Source organism: Apis dorsata, unplaced genomic scaffold (assembly GCF_000469605.1).
Source record: "Apis dorsata unplaced genomic scaffold, Apis dorsata 1.3 scaffold_37, whole genome shotgun sequence".
Classification (NCBI taxonomy): domain Eukaryota; kingdom Metazoa; phylum Arthropoda; class Insecta; order Hymenoptera; family Apidae; genus Apis; species Apis dorsata.
Window position 1 is genome coordinate 301,722 of NW_006263339.1, and position 5,357 is coordinate 307,078.

Below are 5,357 nucleotides of genomic sequence, written 5' to 3' on the forward strand. Positions count from 1 at the left end.
CCCAAACTTCCATGGCTCCTCTCGACTCCCGACAACCCTAACCTCGAGCCTAGGCAGCGCCCTAACTCCGAGTGCCGAGAGCTCCAAGCGACGCGTGAACCCGAGATTATTCTTACTCGCCGAAAATTACTTCTAACAAAGTTACTCGTCCGCGGATTAAATCTATGTACATGCACCGAGCTGTGGTATTCATGTTGCCGTTGCGATGTGCTTAGGTGTTCTACGTGTTACGTGAGATGAATGCGGTAATTATGATTCAAAATCGACCGTTGCGTCGCAGAAAATCGATGTAATCGGTCGTCTCTATAGAACGACAACATATTCAGCTTGAATTACAGTCATCTTATAAGGATGCGATACTACTAAAGAGTTCAACGGTTATTCCGTGCAATGATACTTGCATACGCATAATTTCGTTTTATCGTAACAATGCCGTTATACCGTTGATAGCACAAAAGCAACCACTTGCGTGGAATTAACTGGATACTCGTGGCCACGATCGCTCGCGTGCGATGTTAAGAATGTTTCTCGAGCACACCATTGAGAATACTTTATCTCTTCACACATTCGTAACATATACATCGGGAGTATTATGGCTTGAGGCTTTCTTCCTTTTTTGTTTCTTGAATGAAGAAACAATACTTCTAATATTCGATTAATTAACTAAAACGTTTGATTTCTTATCGAAAACCATAATAATAAATTCGAAAATAATTTTTGTGATTAGTTTCTAATTTAGCAATATTTATTTTATAATTCTTAGAGATTTTATTGTAATTGATCTTATTAAACAAAAAGACGAAAATTATTTGCACGATTTACTTAATACAAGTTAAAAATATAATATTAAATAAATATTAAAAATAAAAAAAAAAAGGAATCACAATATCAGGATTAAAAATCTAAAACGAAAAAGAAAAAGAATCTTGTTCGAAGTGATGCTTCCCAAAGTTCGTTGCTCCGTACATGTTGTCTCCGCATAGTCCGCGGAACATTGGCCGTTTGCCAAAGTCATTCTCACATAATTTCAGGAGAATATAAGTGCCAAAAAATATACGGAACTCATGGTTATAATTCCGATATAAATCTATAAGTAAAAGAATAATTGCCAAGAGGTTTTTATAATTAATATTTTCAAGAATTCTTATAAAATATTAATATAATGTTCGGTTAACTAAATTTAGTATATGCACAGAATATTCGGTAATTCTGATCATATATATGTATTTAATGGTTATATTTATATATTTATTTGTTCTTGTTTCATCACAGATTATATATAAAATTATACTTTTGTTAATTATCTTCTGAGAAGTAAAGATATATTTGCTGAAAGAAAATGATAATTTATTCTTTAAGTCTTATGCAATTATCTGATATTAAATTGATAAATTTTTGTTTACTCTTTTTACAATTACAATCATTTAAAAATATTTTTCTTTTTTATTAAGAAAAAAGTAAGATTTATGTGTATATCTGATAGAGATGATATATTAGTGCCATCTGGTTGTGGACATACTGAACGAATAATTTGATTGCATGTCGATAAATCGATAAAGTTATCGTTTACTTTCTTGTTATTGTTACGTTCTTGTCATTATAATTTTATTTTAATTTACAAATAAATTATATACTTTAATTAAATTTTGAAATAACTTTAAGTACATAAAACTGTAATATTTCAATTTTATTTGAAATCAAAATATTAGAAATATAATCAAATATTTTATATTTGTCAATTAAATAAATAAAAGAAAAAATAATTAGTGATATTTTAAAATTTGTTATATTGTAAAATTATAAAATTTGTAAAGTTATTTTGCAAACAATAGTAAAAATAATAAAAATGGAAATAGAAAAAATTAATAATATAAATTAAAAGTTTGACTACGTGAAGATAAATATATATTAATTTTTAATTCTGATGGTTCGATAAACAAGGTCAGAAGTTAATGTAATGATTTTAACCTCTGATAATTATATTAGCACATTAAAAATAAACTATGTAATAACGCAATCGAATAAAATAAATACGAAGATCATAAACGTATAAACACATTATGTATATATAATTCTTATACATATTCAAACAATAATGATGCATGAAATACCAAATAAAACTAGTAGATATATTGTTGTTTATACATTTTTAATTCATTAGTGTACGTTTAATACGCCAAGAAATTCCATTTAAAGTTATATTTAAATTTCTTTTAAATGAATCGCACATGTACTTTTTTTTTTATTTATCTACTGTTTACGAAATAAATTTAATTTATTAAAGATAAATAGAAAACTTTATATATTATAATATAATAAATTTTTATATGTAACAATAATAATAGTACTTTTTATGCAATCTTTTTTAAATTTTTATAAGAAAATAAATAATATGAATTAATAATATAAATAATTAATATAATTATTAGTAATATATAGTTATTATATTTCCAATATTATAACAAAAAATCTAATCTTTGAATGTTTTTTATAATTTAATTGCATACGATTAATTGCATAATTAAGAAATTATATGCCATTGAATATTACTTAATGTTTTCATAATCTTTTCAACATTCGAAAAATGAAATCAACACCACGATCTGTATGTTCCAAGGGGAAAATTAATCTTAGGCGATAATTCAAAGCCACGTTATCGAGAAACCTAATGTCAATTGCAAAGTTAATCGATGCTCTCTCTCTCTCTCATTCACCGTAGAGATACGAATGGGGCTGGCAGGTCGTTGTTCCTAGTCAAGATCATGAGATCCCCATTCCCGACATTTCGCAATGCTGGCGTAATGCCTGATCTCCGCTTCCAATTCTGCCGAATGCAATTCTTCAGAATTCGACGTGCTGCACTCATCACTCAATCACGCATTGACTACGTGAATAAACGCTTTCAGACGTACGAGTGACACGTACCATATCCAAGCCATATCGATTTCCCATTGTCCTGTATAGGCATCTAATGCGTACACCTTTGTCGTATTATGACAATTGATGCAAAAATATTGCATTAACGCAATTAGCATTATAATTGATAAATAAGAATCATATGTAATTTTATTGAAAAATTAAATTATACCATAATTTTTTATTATTATTTCCTAAGAAAAAAAAATAATTTAACTTAATATTATTTAATATTATTCATATTATTATTATGAAAAGTTTTTTCAATAATCTTTAGCTGATATTCGAATGATTCAATTATTTTATCTTTCAGTTTAATTCTAACCTAATTTTATACATCTTAAATATATGTCTCTATATCTATGTACAATTCATATAATAATGCAAAAAAAAAGGCTTAATTTGTCGCTTAGTAATTACATTTTAACTTATGTGAAATAATATTTGCTAAATGATTCGTATCCAGAAAAAAAGTCATAGATAAAAATATCACCTTAGCTTATTCAATTCAGTTATAAAGTCCAAGACAACAATCTTCAATTCAAATTTTGCTAAACGATCGAAAGTAATAGAACGCATGCGCATATTGTGTCACCGGTATCCACTTCAGTGTTAATCATTATCCCTCAGAATTCAGTGTTAAATGCGTTAGATTAAAATAACAACGATTATTAAAAGCAGGAAGAATTACATAGCAAGGTATGAATGTAATACAGAAATATCTTTATATGTATATCTACATATATAATTTTATGTGATAAACATTATTCAAGTGCAAAATAAATGCGATTAATCGATTCATTTATTTTTCAATATTTGTTATTGTTTTTGTAATACATTTATCATATATATTTAAATCGCTTAATATCGTTTATTGGCTTACAATAATTTTTAATATATTTATGTAAAATATAATTTAAATAGATATGTAATGAATAATCAATAAACACGTGTCGAATATGATTGCATAATAAAATATATAGAATATTAAAAATTATTTAAAAAAGATATAAAAAATTCATTAATTTTTACGATTTATAAATTTAAAAATAAATATTTATAAGAATTAATATAGAAAATAAATATAACATGTTTTTAAAAAGGGTTAGTTAAAGTGCGCATGCGTTTAATATGTGTATAATTTCGAGGTTCATGTGACAAATTTCTTTCCTCGAATAAGGATATATTAATCGTGATTTGACAATATAATCATATAAAATAACGGTGAATTGTGAAACTGTAATAAGTTAAATGTTCAACATTGAGAAAAAAATAAATTTTTTTCTCAACTGATAAACTGTATATCCTAGTCTAGGAGGTTAGAAAATGTCTCGTTCAAAGACATAAGAGCTTTGTTTACTTTTTACTCACAGATAATAGAGACGTAATATATAACAAGGAGGGGTGAAATACAGTACATATGTATGCATATATTCATATGTGAAAGGGAAAAGGAGGGAGGGAAACACATAACACCCCGAGAAGAGGCGCATTGCAAGACTAATACGACGCAGAAAGAACGAGAGTGCGCGTCAGTAGGTTTTACCCTGACCTCGGTCAGACGGACATGGTTTAATTTAACCGGATCTCTGCAAACTCACAGTTCAATCTATCTTTGCCCACTGGTACGTTCAAATCCTCGCGACGTTCGCGATTTAACCTCACTCTTTATTGGAAGAAAGAAAGGATAAGCTGCTTTTCCGGTATGTAAAGTGTATTTTCAATTCATAAATCAAATTCTAAATCTGATTCCATGAATAATTATATTACAATCTAAATCAATTAAATGAATAATGGTAAAAACAAAGCAAATGAATTGTTAAAATTTTATATAATAATTGTAACTATTCATATTTTGCTAAATATTCATTTGATAGATTTTTGGAATTCAATGTTCATATATTCAATAAAATTCAATGAAATATATATAATATTATTCAACAATGATAATTACTATATGATAATACGTTTTTTAATAATAATAATTTTAAAAAAACAAAATTTATGTTTATTTTTATGAACTTGAAAGAAGATTTAATATATTTCTATATTATTTTATAATATATGTAATTCAATTTCATTTTTGTTTAAAATGATGGTGTTGAAACTTATTTTTAAAAAGGAAAAAGAAAACTAAAGTATTAGTTTAAAATGATATTAATTGAAAGTTTATTTTTTATAAAAAAATAATACTATTTATTTTCAATTTAAATACTGTTACATTTACTTAAAATATAAAAAATTAATATATCAAAAAACTATCTTGTAAATATAATTATTATCCATAATAATTCATAAATAAATTAATTTAAATTTGAAAAATATTATATTTAAATTTTAATTTTTTAATTAAAGTTGAAACTATATAAATTATATTTAAAACAAATATATTAATTTATTTACAATTATAATATTAATATTTTAAGACAATCTTTTATACA

At 25.6% G+C, this 5,357-nt stretch overlaps 1 protein-coding gene and 2 long non-coding RNA genes across 4 annotated transcripts in view; 2 read left to right on the top strand and 1 right to left on the bottom strand.

The window, feature by feature from the left end:
* Positions 1-6: 6 nt before the first annotated feature.
* Positions 7-5,357, top strand: part of LOC116186271 — a 23,211-nt gene continuing 17,860 nt past the window's right edge. The window contains exon 1 of the long non-coding RNA XR_004151232.1: positions 7-1,169. This is a non-coding gene — a long non-coding RNA (uncharacterized LOC116186271). The remainder of the gene's footprint in view (positions 1,170-5,357) is intronic.
* On the bottom strand, positions 2,699-3,541 carry LOC102674328. The gene is made up of 2 exons (XR_004151233.1): positions 3,410-3,541; positions 2,699-3,110 (listed from the first exon to the last, which is right to left on the bottom strand). It is a non-coding gene; the product is annotated as an uncharacterized LOC102674328 (long non-coding RNA).
* Positions 3,465-5,357, top strand: part of LOC102674197 (protein artichoke-like) — a 9,507-nt gene continuing 7,614 nt past the window's right edge. The window contains exons 1-2 of one of the 2 annotated variants that reach the window (XM_031512895.1): positions 3,465-3,615; positions 4,290-4,619. The gene's annotated coding sequence lies outside the window, so the exon portion shown is untranslated. Of the gene's footprint in view, positions 3,616-4,072; positions 4,620-5,357 lie in introns of those variants that run through there. The other variant, XM_006608428.2, reaches the window with a different exon arrangement.